Source organism: Somniosus microcephalus, chromosome 3 (genome assembly GCF_052327205.1).
Source record: "Somniosus microcephalus isolate GS21.2 chromosome 3, FLI_Smic_1.0, whole genome shotgun sequence".
Lineage (NCBI taxonomy): Eukaryota > Metazoa > Chordata > Chondrichthyes > Squaliformes > Somniosidae > Somniosus > Somniosus microcephalus.
Genome location: NC_140989.1, coordinates 57,668,641 through 57,688,549, shown reverse-complemented (window position 1 = coordinate 57,688,549; position 19,909 = coordinate 57,668,641). Strand labels below are relative to the sequence as shown.

General features: G+C 42.3%; 1 protein-coding gene across 4 annotated transcripts in view; it reads right to left on the bottom strand.

The window, feature by feature from the left end:
• The window catches only part of LOC147121079 (suppressor of cytokine signaling 5-like), a 45,644-nt gene that overhangs the window by 9,169 nt on the left and 16,566 nt on the right, over window positions 1-19,909 (bottom strand). Inside the window, exons 2-3 of one of the 4 annotated variants that reach the window (XM_085980584.1) lie at window positions 4,971-5,131; window positions 3,426-3,595 (exon numbers count right to left, since the gene is read on the bottom strand). The exons of 1 other annotated variant lie outside the window; for it this stretch is intronic. The gene's annotated coding sequence lies outside the window, so the exon portion shown is untranslated. 2 more of the 4 variants (XM_085980587.1, XM_085980585.1) reach the window with 2 other exon arrangements.

Genomic DNA, 19,909 nt, shown 5'->3' with positions numbered 1-19,909 from the left:
GATGATTTGGACAGGTTGGGTGATTGGGCAGATGCAATATAATGTGGATAAATGTCAGGTTATCCACTGGTGTCAAAAACAGGAAGGCAGATTATCTGAATGGCAATAGATTGGGAGAAGGGGAAGTGCAACGAGACCTGGATGTCCTTGTGCACCAGTCGCTGAAGGTAAGCATGCAGGTGCAGCAGGCGGTTAAGGCGGCAAATGGTATGTTGGCCTTTGTAGCGAGAGGGTTTGAGTACAGGAACAAGGATGTCTTGCTGCAGTTGTACAGGGCCTTGGTGAGACCACATCTTGAGTATTGTGTGCAGTTTTGGTCGCCTTATCCGAGGAAGGATGTTCTTGCCATGGAAGGAGTTTAGCGAAGATTCACCAGGCTGATACCTGGGATGGCAGGAATGACGCGAGATTGGGTCGATTGGGCTTATACTCGCTGGAGTTTAGAAGAATGAGGGGATCTCATTGAAACTTCTAAAATTCCGACGACAGGACTAGACACAGGAAGGAAGTTCCCAATGGTCGGGGAGTCCAGAACCAGGGGTCACAGTCTAAGGATAAGGGGTAAGCCATTTAGGACAGAAATGAGGAGGAATTTCTTCACCCAGAGAGTGGTGAACCTGTGGAATTCTCTACCACAGAAGGCAGTAGAGGCTAATTCATTAAATATATTCAAGAAGGAGTTGGATATATTTCTTAAGGCTAAAGGGATCAAGGGGTATGGGAAGAAAGCAGGGACCAGGTACTGAATTTGGATGATCAGCCATGATCGCATTGAATGGCGGAGCAGGCTCGAGGGGCCGAATGGCCTACTCCTGCTCCTATCTTCTATGTTTCTATGACACCAGGAGAGTTCCCTGCTCCTCTTCAAATAGTACAATGAGAGCTTTTACATAGAAACATAGAGATAGGAACAGGAGTAGGCCATTCGGCCCTTCGAGCCTGCTCCGCCATTCAATGAGATCATGGCCGATCTTCGTCTGAGATCATAGCTGATCTTACCAGTTCAGTACCCCGTCCCCGCCTTTTCTCCGTAACCCTTAATCCCCTTAGCCTTCAAAAATATATCCAATTCTCTCTTGAAAATATTTATTGAATTAGCCTTCACAGCCCTCTGTGGCAGGGAATTCCACAGGCTCACCACTCTGAGTGAAGAAATTCTTCCTCATCTCTGTTTTAAATGATTTGCCCGCTATTTTTAGACTGTGGCCCCTGGTTCTGTGCTCCCCGGCCATTGGAAACATTCTCTCTGAATTCAGCCTGTCCAGGCCTGCCATAATTTTATATGTTTCGATGAGATCCCCTCTCAATCTTCTAAACTCCAGTGAGTACAAGCCCAAACTATTTAATCTCTCTTCGTAGGTCATTCCCGCCATTCCAGGTATCAGCCTGGTGAATCGCCGTTGCACTCTTTCCATGGCAAGAACATCCTTCCGCAGATGGGGCGACCAAAACTGTACACAATACTCCAGATGCGGTCTCACCAGCACCTTGTACAGCTGTAGTAAGGTATCCCTATTCCTATACTCAAACCCCCTTGATATGAAGGCCAACATACCATTTGCCTTCTTAATCGCCTGTTGCACCTGCATGCTCTCCTTCAGTGACTGGTGCACAAGAACACCCAGGTCCCTCTGCACTTCCCCATCTCCCAATCTATTGCCATTTAGATAATAATCTACCCTCCTGTTTTTACCCCCAAAGTGGATAACCTCGCATTTATCCACATTATAGTGCATCTGCCACGTATCCGCCCATTCCCCCAACCTGTCCAAATCGCACTGTAGCCTCCTGACATCCTCATCAGAGCCCACCCCTCCTCCTAGTTTAGTGTCGTCAGCGAATTTGGAAATATTGCATCCAATTCCCTGATCCAGATCATTTATATATATTGTGAACAGCTGGGGTCCCAGGACAGATCCTTGCGGCACCCCGCTGGTCACTGCCTGCCACTCCGAAAACGAGCCGTTTATTCCAACTCTCTGTTTTCTATCCGCCAGCCAGTTCTCTATCCACGTTAATACTTTGCCCCCAATCCCATGAGCCTTAATTTTGCATGATAATCTTTTGTGTGGAACATCTGCTTAAACTACTAGAAAAGGCAACTAGGGACTAGACATACCAGAGCACTCACTTGCATTTTGTAAAACAAACTCACTGGCAATGCGACTGGCCTGTGAAAGCAGTTTATAAAAACACACAGCCTTCAGGAGGCCAATTTCAATACGTTCATAAGCCAACAAAAGTCACAAACTAAATTACAACTCCAGATCTTTGCCCAACTCAGTCACAATACCCAACTCACGCTAAAATTAATATTCTGAAGTGTGTGAAACATGTGTGCACAGCTCAACTTTTGGATAAAACCTTCAAAATGAAAACATCTCCTGTAACTTTAGCCACAGTACATATTTTTCCAAAAAGCCTTTCTTCAGCTAAACTCAGCCTCCTTTTGACGCAATGCTTCTATACATGCATGGTAGTTCCAAATATTCAGCTGGGGGACTGTGACTGCCTTGCTACTACCGAACCAACCAACTGAAGCAAATGGCATGCTGATCATTAACAGATAGCTTAGCCCCAAAGACAATTTACAACATGCGAGTTAGAGATAACATGGCAATTTAGTTCAGTGACTGGCTAGCTCCCTACAGTGATAAAGGTTGCCTTACTGTATTGTAAAATTTGCCACGGAGTTGTACTTTGTGTAAAAAGAAAATGCATAGTTGCTCCCTACCGTATCATTTACAATGGCTCATTAAACAAAAATAATTTAGATTATCTTTCCTACAATGCACCCTTCATCTATAACTCCCAAAGACAGCCCTGTTGAAATACATGTCTGCAATTGTCATCCATCCACAATATATCTGTAATATTGGAACTAACTTAAGACATGGCCATTCAAAACGTTTTAATCCTAAACTGTACTTTGCTTGAAAGTGCAGCCTCTTTATTTCAGAAGTACATTTTTCATTGTGCTAGCATCTTCATTTTTGGCATCTCAAATTGCAGACAGAGTCACCAGCTTAAAACAGGATGCGAGATATTTTTTTTTTTTTTTTTTTTTAAATACGGGGACACCTAGGTCTCTTATACACCAGTGTAAATCATACATCACCCAAGGTTCAAATGACCTACAATTCGAGACAGTTGAGCATTCAATAAATGGAATTCCAAAAACAGTATAGAATGGCAAATAAACAGATGAAATTACTCAATTTACCCATGGCTTTCATCAACTGTCTTGTACAATTTCAAGGACATAGAAAGTTGATCGATTTTACTGTGCAACACCTATAGCTGACGTGCCGGGAGATTTAACACAAAAAGCCACCACACGGAGGTCATACATTATTCACGATACTTGGTTACATAATACTTTCCCCAATGATTTGTCAGCTGGAATCAAAATTTAGATGCAATACCCCACTACAGTCTTTTGTTTGTTGAACTATGTAGACACGGGTTATTTTTCCAACATGCTGACCACATTCTTCGTCTGCAATGCTTCAGAGTAATTGCAAGGTGCCAAACAGAATTCTTCCAGGAAAAGGTGGAATCGTTGCGGAGAGACTGCGTCAGCAATGGAGATGCACTTGTTTTTATAAAAAAAAAAAAAAAGTACAAAGTTTTCACGTCAGTTAACATCATTGTTGTTTCTCATGGAAATGCTGAATTTTTGGCAGAGAATTTATATTTGAGACAAGTATTTAATGTAAAATATATTTGAAGTCAATTGTGGTAAACATTTTAAACACAAACAGGCTTAATTTAAAAATCCCCAATTGTCACGTGAAGAACAAACATGCAAGTGGTACTGAAATCAAAAGAATCAGTTTTCAAAAGTCAGAACAACTTTGCACTTCAGCAGTGGTTGCTTTTTGCGGACTTCTGGAAAAAGCAACAAAACTCTCATCTTCACAGAGGGGATATCAATTCAGACAATTTCAATGCTGGAAAATTCTGCAAGCAGCACATGCTCAGAATGTACATATACATAACTTTTAAAAAACATTTGAAGTACAAGTATGTGTTTCGTTGGGATGTGTCTGAGCTACAAAGGATTGCACGAATATAGTCTCTTGAAAATTTAAAATGTTATGTATACTCAGCTCAATATATTGCCAGCTATTTAGGCACTCCACCTTGTGAGGCCAGTGTGTGAACTTAGGCAGGTACAACATTTCATTAATACAAGTTTAAAATGTATATCAATCAATATTAAAATAGAACAATTTATTTAAATTGCTAAGAAAATCTCAGGAAAACATTCTTATTCAGAAAGGAATTTCAAATTAATCCAAGATGACCACTGTCAAAATAATCTTGTTGCACCCCAGCAAGCCCATATTTCAGTCGTTTATTTCTCCATCTACACGGTCATTAATTGGGTTTTTTGACTATTTCCATGGAAAAGGATTTGGAAATGATTGTTAGTATTGATTTTAAAATTAAAAAGATCAAAATGAGAAATCCTCCTCACAGCCACACATTGGAACAAAGACAGATTGATATGGTAATGAGGAAGGCATTGAAATAACAACTATGATAAGGGAGAACAGTAGGGAGTGGGTATTGTTACAAATGCTCCCAAACATTCACATTTTAGGGGTGAGTTCAAGGGTTTGGGGAAGGGGGGGGCAGAGAAAGAGGGGGAAGAGGAGAAAGGGAAAAGTGTGGGGTTGCAGGCTTGATTGGCAGCTCTACTGGCCAATCACTAGACAAGAGGAGGGATTAGGAAAGCCCCCAACTTCAGGGAACAGGAGAACAATGATCCACATGTGGGGAAGTCAGGTCCAAAGGCTGCAAATGGCAGGGTACAAGCTTGAGCGAAGATACAGCCAGTTTTAGAAACTGACCAGAAAGAAAGAATAATCTAAAAAAAAGCATTCAGCTTGCTATTTGGGATAGCATTGCATGTTACAGGAAGAATTATGGAAGTTAAAAAAAACAAATGTGAAATTACTAACCTAATCAGCTGCTTTCTGCAAAATGAACCAACTCCTTAATTTTACATTGACATGATCTTAGCAGAGCGTTCAGATCTTAGCAGAGCGTTCCTCAATTCCACCTACTGGAAGACTGAGGAAGTACACACAAGGACACACGCATAGAACATGATGTCCAGTTCCTAGGACAAGGAGAATGCATCATTATACACCCAGATTACATTACTATTTAATTAGATAATTGGCAGTACAGGCAAACAGAACGCATATGACTGAAGACTGCTTATGACATGATCAGCACTACAATATCATTTTGGGGGGGGGGGGGGGGGGGGGGGGGAGAAAAAGGAGAGGCACACACACACACGCGAGCGCGCCAAAGAGTGAGAGCGCCACACAGAGAGGGAGGGGGAAGGGGGAGAGACCCCGACCGAGAGAGAAACAGATCCGAGAGAGGCAGACAGACAGAGCCAGACCGAGACACCGACACACAAAGACTGACCGAGAGAGACAAGCAAAGGCTAGAAAGCAAAAGAGAAAATATATGGCAAACCCAAAATTTTAACACTACTAGGGTTAGTCTAATAAGCTTGCTTCATGGTACATCAGCTCATGCCGCGTGCAAATTTGCTTCTTTCACCTCTGTCTGTTGCCCTCATTATTTTTTAATCTGATCATGCATCACTCAATTCATCCTCCCAAATCAGTGCTGGAAAACTAGAGAGAAAACCTGATTAAATGTCTTTTTTTTTGTTGAAAAAAAGTGGTATGTACCTGAAAAATATTAACTATCAAGTTTAAGTTCTGATCTAGAAAAACTGAAATAATGTGAGATGTAGTGGGTGAACACTTCGTAAAGCATAACTTAAAAGAACAGTCACATTGATTCAGGAAAGTGAGGTCGTGTTTAAACTAATCTGTTGCAGGTTTTTTTCAAAATATTAGCAACATGGCAAGTAAGGGAAACAGCTGATCAAACACTTGGATTTCAGAATGCTTTCCAGCAAGGTTTCACATTGCCAATCAATGGCGAAGGTAATGAAGTCATGGAACAGGATGCAAAAGTAGGACATTCAAATGGAAAATTCGCCAAGAAGTAACCAGTGGATAGTTCAAGTGGACCTTTGCAGGCTGGAAAGATATTACAAAAGGGTAACCCAGGGGGTAGTGTTGAGAACCTTGCTTTTAAATATGTCAGTCACCTGGCATAATGGCAGGTACAGTCTGGCAGATAATCAAAAATCCCCAAAACTACACAGTCTACTGTGGCTTTGAACACTCCGGCTCTGTCCATCTGTACTCTCTAGCAGTGCTCACCATTGTTCCAGGCAGCAAGAGAAGCTGGACACGGCACTAAGCCCGCTCTCAGTTTCCCCCAAGCACCCACCTCGAACACCAGCTGTAAGACTGGTCAGGAGGAGCATATTTAACAGACTGATTCTGTACTGATGTTTAAAAAAATCAACAGCTCCACTGAGATCAGTACTACAGAGGATGCCACTGGGATTGCAGAAAGTGACTGGATACGGTCATTGGGCTGGCCCCTGTAGCCTGGGTGTCCACAGTTGAGATCGGGGAGTCTGTGTGTGTGGATTGGGCAGCTTAAATCACAAGTGGATTCACTGGAGTTGTGAGCTGGCAGATCAGATGTGGATCAGTTGTACAGCACCAGCTAATTGTTGCCAGTAGGACAAAGGTCTGCTGAGAATAGCCACTTGCCTCCCATTCTCAGGTATTTAAGATTCCACAATATATCGACTTAAGGAGTACTGTTAATCGAAGTTTACAGATAATACTAGAAATAGCCAGCAGGGCAAATAATGAGGAGCAATACAACCACATACAATACAAAGGATTTATATATTTTAGGTAACTTAGTCAATAGCTGGCAAATGCTTTTTTAAAAATTTGTTCAGAGATGTGGGCATCGCTGGCAAGGCCAGCATTTATTGTCCATTCCTAACTACCCTCAAGGCGGTGAGAGCCACCTTCTTGAACCGCTGCAGTCCTTGTGAAGCTACTCCCACAGTGCTGTTAGGGAGGGAGTTCCAGGATTTTGACCCAGCGACGATGAAGGAACAGCAATATATTTCCAAGTCAGGATGGTGTGTGGCTTGGAGGGGAACTGGAGGTGGTGGCGTTCCCATGCGCCTGCTGCCCTTGACCTTCTAGGTAGTAGAGGTCACGGATTTCAGAGGCGGTCATAGAAGCCTTGATGGAGTAGTTGCAGTGCATCTTGTAGATGGTACACACTGCAGCCAGTGAGCCAGTGACAGAGGGAGTGAATGTTTAATGTGAATGTGAATGGATGGGCTGCCAATCAAGCAGACTGCTGGTCACAGAATACACAACCTCTGACCTGCTCTTGTAGCCACAGTATTTAGGATTCTGGTCAATGCTGACCCCCCAGGATGATGGTGGGGGATTCGGCGATTGTAATGCTGTTGAATGTCAAGGGAAGGTGGTTAGGCTCTCTTGTTGGAGATAGTCATTGCCTGGCACTGTGTGGTGCAAATGTTATTTGCCACTCATCAGCCAAGCCTGAATGTCATCTAGGTCTTGCTGCATGCGGGCATGGACTGCTTCATTATCTGAGGAGTTGCGAATGAAACTGAACACGGCAAGCATCAGCGAACATCCCACTTCTGACCCTATGATGGAGGAAAGGTCATCGATGAATCAGCTGAAGATGTTTGGGCCTTGGAAACTGTCCTGAGGAACTCCTGCAGCAATGTACTGGGACGGAGATGATTGGCCTCCAACCACCTTCCTTGTGCTAGGTATGACTCCAGCCAGTGGAGAGCTCCCTCCACCCACAATTCCCATTGACTTCAATATTACTAGGGCTCCTTGATGCCACACTCGGTCAAATGCTGCCTTGATGTCAGGGGCAGTCACTCTCACCTCACCTCTGAATTCAGCGCTTTTGTCCATGTTTGGACCAAGGCTGTAATAAGGTCAGGAGCAGAGTGGTCTTGGCGGAACCCAAACTGGGCAATAGTGAGCAGGTTATTGGTGAGTAAGTGCCACTTGATAACACGGTCGACGACACCTCCCATCACTTTGCTGATGATTGAGAGTAGACTGATGGGATGGTAATTGGCCAGATTGGATTTGTCCTGCTTTTTGTGGACAGGACATACCTGGGCAGTGTCCACATTGTCAGATAGATGCCAGTGTTGTAGTTGTACTGGAACAGCTTGGCTAGAGGCGCGGCTAGTTCCGGAGAACAAGTCTTCAGCACAACAGCCGGGATGCTGTTGGGGCCCATACACTTAGCTGTATCCAGTGCGCTCAAGCTGTTTTTTTGATAATACATGGAGTGAAACGAATTGACTGAAGACTGGCTTCTGTGATGGCGAGAGCCTGAGGAGGAGGCAGAGATGAATCAACCACTCAGCACTTCTGGCTGAAGATGGTTGCAAACGCTGCTGTCTTGTCTTTTGCACTCGAATGCTGGGCTCTGCCATCATTAACGATGGGAATATCATGGAGCTTCCTCCTCCTGTTAGCTGTTTAATTGTCTACCACTATTCACGATTGGATGTGGCAGGACTGCAGAGCTTTGATCTGATCCGTTGGTTGTGAGAATCGCTTAGCTTTGTCTATAGCATACGGTTTCCACTGTTCTTCATGCACATAGTCCTGTGTTGCAGCTTCTCCAGGTTGGCACCTCATTTTTAAATATGTCTGGTGCTGCTCCTGGCATGCTCTTATGCACTCCTGAACCAGGGTTAGTCCCCTGGCCTGATGACTATGCCAGGCCATGAGGTTACAGATTGCGGTGGAATACAATTCTGCTGCTGCTGATGGCCCACATCACCGCATGGAGGCCAGTTTTGATCTGTTCTGAATCTATCACATTTAGCACAGTGGTAGCGCCACACAACATGAAGGGTATCCTCAGTGTGAAGACGGGACTTGGTCTCCACAAGCGGTGGTCGCTGCTACCAATATTCTCGTGGACAGAAGCATCTGCGACAGGTAAATTATTGAGGATGAGGTCAAGTAGTCTTTTCCCGCGTGTTGATTCTCTTACTTGCTGCAGGCCTAAACTGCCAGCTATTTCATTCAGGACTCGGCCAGCTCAGTCAGTAGCGGTGCTACCGAGCCACTCTTGGTGATAGGCATTGAAGTTCCCCATTCTGTGCCCTTGCTACACTCAGTGCGTCTTCCAAGTGGTGTTCAATATGAAGTGTACTGATTCATCAGCTGCGGGAGGGCAGTAGGTGGTAAATCAGCAGGAGGTTTTCTTGTCCATGCTTGAGCTGAAGCTGTGAGACTTCATGGGGTCTGGAGTCAATATTGAGGACTCCCAGGGCTACACCCTCCCCACTGTGCCACCACCTCTGGTGGGTCTGTCCTGCCGGTGGGACAGGATAGTGACAGAGGAGGTTGGGAGATTGTCTATCCACATTTCAATGTGGAGAGACAAAAAATAATGACTTACAGGAAACTTTGGTTTATCCGGAGGTTAACTGTCCGGAATGCTCGAGCCACCGGCAAAATTCAGGAGTCGGTTCACCCGTACGACCAGATTTAGGAACAGCTTCTTTCCCAGGGCTGTCATCCTACTGAACTCCACAAATAAACACTAAAGCCTGCACATCTGCCGATGCACTTTATGGTCATATTTATGCTAATATATATGTACAAATGTATGTTGAATGTTTAAGTGTCCTAATCCAAATTGTACACTCGGGAGCCGCAAGCCTACATTTCGGTGTACTGCACTTGTGCACTAACAATGACAATAAAAGTTGATTTGATTTGAAGTTTTTTTTTTTCTTTTTGTTGCTTTTTTTTTTCCCCCCAACCAGTCAGGCTCTGCAAGGTCTAGCTAAAGCTGTTGCTTAGCTAGAGACGCTTGCAAGCTACAGCCGACTGTTTAGAAGCTGTTGCTAAGCAACAGGGTTTGTTGCTAGATACGGAGCTCAAAAGCTTCTGTAGGTTTTAACATTAGCGCTGGTTTGTCCGGCAGTTTTGATGAGATGGCAACAGCTCGGTCCCATCAGTGCCGGATATCAAAGTTTCCTGTAGCGAGGATAAGGAATAAAGAGAGTTATTTATGTTAAATGGAACAGTGGTAGTGTGCTGATCTAGTAATGGTTTAGGGCATACAATGGATAAATCTGCTCTTATATAAAATAGGGAACATACAGAACATTGATTTTGATTTTGAAGGTTGCACAAGAAACCGGTGGCATTACCTCTTCCAAGTTTTTACATATAGCACTGAATAGATGAAATGACCAGAGCTGACAATACAACCAATTTCATTTCTCTTCATTATACCAAAAAACCCTTCAAATTTGGAAAGTGTTAAATCTGGTCATATCAAGATATTAAGTACTGAAAGCAGTTAAATTTCAATTTAAACAGACCCTTGCTTGTATTACTGCAATTGTATCAGCAGAATTGGCTCAACTCCCACCCATTAATACAAATAGGCAAAACCAGAACGTATACTTTAGTATAAATGGAACGCTATATGGACTGCACTGGATAGTGTAACTACACTCAACACCACTTAAATCATGTAATCAGCTACTGACCAACTCAACAAGCTGAATTGTGCATCTGCAAACTAGCCTATGGAAGTGCAACTTTAAAGCTGTATTTGTACAAATGTTAATGTCTCATGTAGAACTAGCATTTTTAGATATTAACATAACCAACAGATCATAAGGACATGACTGGCGTCACAGGGTATCTGATAAAACAGATTACAAGCAGAAATCGGATTTCTACTAAACTGTACAATAAAAAGATTCTCTCTAAACAATGAGATAAAGGCCTGCTTAAAGTCATGCTGCCATCCAGCTAAGCTTTTCCAGAAGCAACAGAATCCTTCAAAACAGAAAGGTCAAGTACCCTTCTGTTATAGGTTTATACAGTGCCACGTTGCTGCCATTTTATCAGATTCCACCATAATACTGTTTTGCAGTATAGTACAATATTCCACAAAGGAATGCAAGTGTTTTAATTGTACAAAATGTTTTGTACTGTAGCATTAGAGTGTGATGGGGTAAACACAGCAAAATGGCACCTCTTTCCATGCAGAGATGTGTCTCATGATTGAACATAGGAACAAGAGTAGGCCATTCAGCACCTCAAGCCTGTTCCACCATTCAATGAGATCATGGCTGATCTGTATCCAACTCCATCTTGGCTTCAAATCCCTTAACGCCCTTGGCTAACCAAAATCTATCTATCTATGATTTAAAATCATTACTTGAGCTAGCATCTACTACTTTGTGGGAGAGGGTTCCACTTTTCTACCAGCCTTTGCATGAAGCAGCGTTTCCTAACTTCTCTCCTGAATGGCCTGGCTCTGATTTAAGCTTATGTCCTTGACGCCCCCAACAACTGAAGAAGTTTCAATTCCTTTCAAAATCCAAAAAAACCCCAGTCAAATCACTCCTTAACCTGCTATATTCCAGGGAATACAAGCCTAGTTTATGTATTCTCTTCTCAATCTACCCCTCAGAAGCGCGGTATCAATCTGGTGAATCTGCGCTGCACAGGTGCGGTAGCATAGTAGTTAAGTTATTGGACGAGTAACCCAGTGGCCCGAACTAATGATCCTGAGTGTTCAAATCCCACCATGGCACCCGAGAAATTTAAATTCAGTTAATTAAATAAGTCTGGAATAAAAAAAACTCAGTAATGGTGACCATGAAACTACCATGATTGTCGTAAAAACCCATCTAGTTCACTAATGTCCTTTAGGGAAGGAAATCTGCCATCCTTACCTGGTTTGGCCTATATGGGACTCTTAACTGCCCTCTGAAATGGCCTAGCAAGCAGTCTATGCCCACATGCAACAAGACCTGGACGACGTTCAGGCTTGGACTGCTAAGTGGCAGGTAACAGTCGCGCCACACAAGTGCCAGGCAAAGACTGTCACAAACGAGTACCACTGCCCCTTGACATTCAACGGCATTACCATTGCCGAATCCCTCACCATCCTGGGGGTCACCATTGACCAGAAACTTAACTGGACCAGCCAAATAAATACTGTGGCCACAAGAGCAGGTCAGAGGCTAGGTATTCTGCAGCAAGTGTCTCACCTTCTGACTCACAAAAGTCTTTCCACCATCTACAAGACACGATTCAGGAGTGCAATGGAATGCTCTTCACTTGCCTGGATGAGTGCAGCTCCAACAACACTCAAGAAGCTCGACACCATCCAAGACAAAGCAGCCCACTTGATTGGCATCCCATCCACCACCTTAAACATTCACTCCCTCTACCACTGGCGTACCGTGGCTGCAGTGTGTGCCATCTACAAGATACACTGCAGCAACTCGCCAAAGCTTCGACAGCATCTCCCAAACCCGTGGCCTCTACCACCTAGAAGGACAAGGGCAGCATGGGAACACCAGCACCTCAGTTACCCTCCAAGTCACACACCATCCTAACTTGGAAATATATTGCCATTCCTTCATCGTCACTGGGTCAAAATCCTGGAACTCTCTCCCTAACAGCACTATGGGAGTAGCTTCACCACACCAACTGCAGCGGTTCAAGGCGGCATCTCACCACCACCTTCTCCAGGGTAATTAGGGATGGGCAATAAATGCTGGCCTTTCCAATGACACCCACATCCCAGGAATAAATATAAACAAAGCTCCTTTCAAGGCCAATATATCCTTTTTAAGGTGCGGTGCTCAGCTGTACACAGTACTCCAGATGTGGTCTAACCAGGGCTTTTTATAGCTGTAACAATACTTCCTCCCCATTATATTCCACCCCTCTAGTTATAAAGGCCAACATTCCATTAGCCTTTGATTATTTTTTGTACCTGCCTACTATGTGTACATGGACCCCTAAAGTTTCTAGCATCTGGGCAGCACGGTGGCATAGTGGTTAGCACTGTTGCCTCACAGCACCAGGGACCCGGGTTCGAATCCGGCATCGGGTGAGTGTGTGGAGTTTGCACATTCTCCCCGTGTTTGCGTGGGTTTCCTCCGGGTGCTCCGGTTTCCTCCCACAGTCCAAAGATGTGCGGGTTAGGTTGATTGGCTATGATAAATTGACCCTTAGTGTTAGGGGGATTAAAATATGTGGGGTTACGGAGATAGGATGGGATATGTGTTGGTGTGGGGGTTACGGGGATCGGGTGGGATATGTGTCGGTGCAGGCTCGATGGGCCGAAATGGCCTCTATCTGCACTGTGGGGTTTCTGTGATTCTGCTTCTGTGATCTCACCATTTAAAAAATACTTGGATCTATCCTTTTTTGGTCCAAACTTGCCTGTGTTGAAATCTATCTTCTAGAGTTTTTCCCCTCACTCACTTTCCATCATTGTCTTTGTAATTTTATGTTCCTGTCTATACTACTTATTACTATGCTACCAATCTGAGTCATCAGCAAACTTGGATATATAGCTCTACGGCATTATCCAAGTCATTAATAGTGAATAGTTGAGGCCCCAGAACAGATCCTTATGGGACACCACTAATCACTTCCTTCCAATGAGTACATACCCATTATCCCATCTCTATCTACCATCTAACCAAGTCAACCCCATGAGCTTTAATTTTAGCCAACAGTCTGTTATGTGGAACCTTATTAATGCCTTCTGGAAGTCCATATAAACTACGTCCATAGACATTCCTATCTACTACTATAGTTACTTCCTCAAAAAAAAAATTAAGTTCATTAGATATGACCTACCATTTACAAATCCAAGTTGGCTCTCTCTAATCAGTGCAACATTTCTCTGGCTCAGTCACTCTGTCCTTAATTATATATTGCAATAACTTCCCCACAACAGAGGTCATACTAACAGGTCTCTAATTTCCTGGTTTCTCACTTTTCTTAAATAATGGAATTGCATTTGCAATTTTACAATCTAAAAAAGGGACAATTCCTGAATCGAGCGTGCTCTGGAAGACTATAGCTAAAGCATCTGCAATTTCATCACCTTCCTTTAAAACCCAGGGGTGGAAACTGCCAGGTCCTGGGGGTTTGTCAGTCTGTCGTCATTATTTTCAATACTGTTTCACACCAAAAATAATCCAGAAAAATCATGGTACTTAAATAGCACTGAACCTTTTATTTAAAAAAAACCTACATTCCATCTTGTTAAAATACAATGTATTTAATGCAACAAAATACATAAATCAGTAATTAAGACACAATGTCATTGTATAGTTCTATAATTTTGAGACAGATAGATAGCTTTAGGGAAATTCAACCAATCTGCCAAATCATCTGGTGGATAACACAAATACTTCAATCTGAATCCTGTACATTTACGCAATTTCAGATAAGTGCATACTTAATCAAGGTTTGAATTCCAATGTCCTGAATCACTTTCCATTTACTCCCATTGAAAGCTCATGTCTTGTAATTTTATGTGCACCAAGTGTTTTCTGTGCTGTTTAGGCTAATATTTTATCAAAATGCTCTTATTTAAATAAGTTTCAGTGTTGGCTAACAGTTTCTAAACTGTCAGAAATCACCACACAGAATCAGCAACAGCTATAAACAGTGCTGATTCTGTCCAAATGATTCAAGCAAACTTCATTATTTTTAAATAAGCTTCCTTCTCCCCAACTCCTCTCCCTGCGCGGCCCCCCCCCCCAAAAGTCAACATTTCATTTTAAAATTTACAAAGTGGCTGATAGCAAAGATCGAATTCTAAGGGCTAACAGAGGAATTCATAAGAAATTGCATGACCTACCAAAAACTATTCACTGAGCAAGATCAGATTTTTGTGGTATCAGACTCTTGGGAGAGGAACACGGAACAGGTTTATTACATGTTCCATTCATTTGAAGTTTTTCAAAATCACAGCAGCTAAAATGGCTTCAGCTTACTGCTGTATTCAGTTTACTTCTCCAAAAAGAAAATAAATCTAGATATTAGTCCTGTGATGCAAGGCCAATTTTCACCACAGTAACTCAATTCAGATTTTTTTTTAAAAATCGAGGTGATATCACAGTTGTGAATAGATGGCAGAGACTGGAAATAAAATAAAGCTTTGACAGTTAGGTCACAAAAAAAAACTCTAATCTAGTATAAATTTAGTTCTCAATGAAGATTTTGGTATATAGTGCATTAGGTTAGTCTTCTTCCAATACTGTCATTTTAAAAGAATTTTAGATCATGAAAGTAACTCCTAAAATTTTACAGCATACATAAAGCCAGACAGGTGGATAAAACTTATAAACTTGAATTTTACAGTGCATTCTCTGAAAAATTATATCCCTGTATACCAAGCACTCGTGTCAGGAAATGCAAATTATTTTTCGGTCAGCCGCAGGTAATATCACAACATCCTTCCTTACAAATCTGTTGTGATCAAGTCATGACTATTTTAACATACTATTTTTCAAGAACAGAACCCAGTGAAGAGCTACTACACTTTCTATAAAAAGCAAAACAGATGATTAATAGACTTGACATTTAGTCCCTCCTAAAATTTGGCTAGTATGTATAATTACTGGCCAGGAAAATAACATTTAATCCAGCCAATTCAAGAGTTTTTTTTTTATTCCACAGAATTAAATCTATTGTAATTTAATTAAATCGAATCTTTAATAGGTTTTATTTGCGCTACAATTAAATATTATTAGATTACACAGTAGTATGCTCAATTGTTTCTGATATGCTCTTTAATGCTGGTGGTCATCCTTTGGTCTGCAATATGTAGAATTTATATAAACGTGAAGACTGAATCCTCGTCCATGTTTCTCAACAACACTAGAATCAACGGGGAACAAGATGGTGCAGTGGGTTGAAACTGGCCTTTCACCTCTGGGACCTGGGTTTAAATCTGGCTACTGTAATGGGTCAACACTACAAAATTGCTGCTAATTCTGCACTAACTGGAAAGGTCACTTAGACAAGCCTAAAAAAAAATGGTGCAAGAGAGCATCTAGCAGTGCTATTTCTAACTTGGTGAGTGTTTGATGCAGATACTGGGTGTTCCATTTCCCAGGACTATGTTTCCCACACCTTGATGAGAGTTGTTTTTTTTTTTTTTTTTTTTTAAATTGTAGTTTAAAAAGTTTGAGAACAAAATCAATTGTCTCAACCTTTAAATGCGAAATTTCTAAAGTTAAAGGCAACCGAGAAGAATTTTGCCCAGGCATTTAAGTTTACACACGCCAAGCTCTTTCCTTCCCCGATTTGAGAACAGCAAAGAGGGCAGCAAATGATACCTGCCGCAAAATTCTTTGCAGATTTATTCTCTTCAGCTGACAATCTTGACCGTTGACTATCATACCATAACCACATTTCTCATGTTGCATTTTGTTTCTTTCAAATCTGTGCAAATTCACTTTCATAACAATTCTTCATTCAACATATGAACTATTCTGATCTCTGCTGTGCTGGATGTATTAAACAACATTTTATAACACTGAATGAGCTCATTCTGCAAAACTCATGCACTGCCAAAAATCAAAGACCTTTATTACATTCTATCTGCACACACAGTACAATGTGGGTGGGATAGAATTATGCTCTTCAATTCTGAATTTTTGGCAAAATTGAACAGTTGGAAAAAGCAGGGAAATGTGCTTAGAAGACAGCTCCGATGTGGATCTAGCACAGGCACAATGGATCAAATGGCCCACTTCCATGTTGAAATTTCTATTTTACAATTTCACAGGACAGCAGTGAATATTTGTTTCTAGAAACTATACTCCAAATTTTTGAAAACGTTTAATTCCATTCTCAGTGACAAATCAAAGCAGCCAGTTCACATGCCCAACAGTACTAATTTATGCAATTAAATCTGCAATTCAGAATCAGGATCTCGGGACAAAAACGGGTACACAAAACAGCCCAATCACATCGCACAATTCAGATTCATAAAAAGGACATTAGTGACCCAGATAACTATTGTCATAAAAACCTTTTTATTCCAGATTTATTTAACTGAATTTAAATTCCCAAGCTGCCATGGTGGGATTTGAACTCCAGAACATGAGTCCAGGCCTCTGAATTACTAGTCCGGTAACATAGCCACTATGCTACTGTTCCCAGTACACAATCAGCCCAATTCTAGAATTAATCTTTTAGCTAGTAAGGAACGATGCTTACCAATAGCAGTACTAAGTGTCCATGACATTTCTCAAATAACATTCCTTAAAAAAAGCATATAAGCCCTCTTTAAAAAAAACAAAAAACAATTGCAAAAGTCAGGGGAACACAATCATACTAAACATCCCTCCCCAAGAGCATATGCATTTCCGAAAGGCTGTGGTGATACTAAACTATTCCATGATTGGTTTCCAGAAGTGATCAATTCTTGACATTAAGCAAGAGGTGATTTTCTCCACTGCCATCATCAAGAGTAATTTGAGCTGCATTTTGGAAGCAAAAGGCCCTCAAGCCACCCGAGAACATTTAGCGCTTTGGTCACAAATATGTTGGCCAGTTTCTTTCTTCCTGGATCCATCACCCTCTTCATATAAAAAAAAACCAAGCCAGAACAGGCAGGACGCAAGCTGAAAACAGCAGGGAGCCATCGTTATCTTGCTCACTGCTGCACAAATTTTCCCCCTTTCCTTCTAATCGGACTAAACCGATGCAAGATATGTTGCACCTCGCCACAGGCCCCTCCAATACATGGTTGAGCTGAACCGGTCCATTTTATGGAGCCCAACATAATCAGATATTACAGCATGAGGAGTCAGTTAATTGTACCTAGGCCAGCACTAGCTCTTCAACTGGAGCAATCTACTTCAATCCCATTTCCCTATCTTTTCACCCATATTCTTCCTTTCCAAATATCCATCCAATTGCATTTTAAATTATGTAGTTTCTGCCTCAAGGTTGCTTATGGTAAAGTATTCCACATCCCAATGACCCGGAGAGAAGAAATCTTCCTAGAGATATGCCTCTGAACAATTTACCAACAAGCAGAAACAATTTGATTTTCTACCCTCTCAAAACCTTTCACTTTTGAAAATCTCTATTTGAGCCGTTCATTACTACAACCACCTCATTCTTGCTATAATTTTGCTAAATGTTCTCTGTACCCTTTCCACAGCTACAATATCCTATAATGGGATGCACAAAACTGATTGCAATACTACAACTGTAGCCTCATCAACATCTTATGCAAATTCAAAATCACTTCCTTGTTTTGATATTCAATGCCAAGTATAAAACCCAGAATCGCATTTGTTCTTTACAGCCTTTTCAATTTGTGTTCCCACCTTGTATCTGCACTTCTGGATCCATGTTCAGCAACTATTAAGAATCTTACCATTTAGGATCTATTTACTTTTGCTGTTCTTTTTCTCAAAATGTACTGCTTCACATTTCTCTACATTGGCTGCCGCTGGCAGTCTGTCCATTCTACCAACCTACGTTGTCTTACAGTCTCTATAGATGTTTATAAGACAGGAGCTCATATCTCTCCTGGTAGCAACCTGATTAATCTAAACTCATGGCTTTAATGACCTTTCTATAATGTGGCACAAAAGACTCTGAACTGCAGTCTAATCATTGTCTTGGACAATTTATCAAAACTCTTGTCCCTTTTTAAAAAAAGGCTTTAATCGACCTGCACTGCACTTTCAAAGAATTATGTATTTGAACTCCCAGATCTCACTGTTCCCAAACATCTTTCCATGGAGTTTGTACTCCCATTCCTTGTTTTCCCTCACACCTCAATGTAAGGCCAAAGCAGCTGAAGGCTCTGTCGTGATGGCGGGCAAAGGGAGGGATGCATAGATGACCAGAGTTGAAGGCACAAGGGTGCAGAAGGGGACAAAGAAATGGAGGAGGTTGAAAAAGGTGGTAAGGCAAGGCCATGGAAGGATTAAAGATTCGGACAAGGAGTTTAAATTCCAAGTGTTGGGGTACAGGAGACAGTGTGGATCAGTAAGGACAGGGGTGGTGGGTGTACAGATCAGGATATGGACAGCTACGTTCTGGCCACGTTGAAGTCCAAGGAGGAAGGAGGATGAGGCCAGAGCAATGAAGCCACTGGAGAAATTAAGCCCAGATGTAATAAAAGCATGCACGAGGGTAAATAGGGACAGAGACAAGCAAAATTGTAGATGTGGAAATAAGCAGTCTTGGCGAGTTTGAAACTTAATACACCAAGGTGTCACAAGACCTGACTCAGCCTGAGCAAGTGGCTAGGGAAGGGTGGAGCGTGTGGGAAGAGAGCAGAGTTTATGGTGGAGGCCGGAAACAATAGCTTCAGTCATCCGGATGCTCAGTTGAAAGAAATTTTGATTCATTCAAGACTTAATGTCAGTCAGACATCCCGTAAGCAGATAGGTGGTTGTGGGATCAAGGGAAGTGGTGAAGAGAGAGAGAGCTACATGCAGTAAGCATGAATGTGGGAGGGGACCTAATGCCTGTTGATGAGGTCACGGAGGGGAAAAGCATGTCAATGAGGAAGAGAAAGGGGCCAAGGACAGATCTTTGGGTAACACTGGAGATGACTGAAGGGTCAGGAAAGAGAAGACGCTCCTAAAGATGCACTGGAACAGGCAGGAATGGAAACATAAGAGCAGTCCCCCAGAACTGGCCAACAGGAGAGGACTTAGAAATGTCAACCATATCAAATCAAAAGGTGAAGGAGAAGGAAGGAAGGATAAAGGCACTGTCACCAAGGATGTCATTTGCGACTTTGACCAGTGCAGTCCCAGTGCTGTGAGCAGAGCAGAAGACAGACAAAGAAGTGATACAGGGCGTCTTGGGAGTAATGGACACAGAGCTGGGAGGCAATTACATTTCAAACACCCTTATAAAAGAAAGGGAGGTCAGAGATGGGATGGTAGTTGGAGGGGTGGAACAAGGGTGTTTTTTTTTATATATAGGAAGTCTGTGGTGATGGCGGCAGTTTTGAAAAGCAATAGTAGGTGGGGGGACATCCTTGCCACTCATCTGGGAAAGATGATTCTTTCCCAAATGAGTGACAAGGACGTCCCCCAACTACTATTCATGAAAATGTAGAACTAGCCGTGAAATGGACA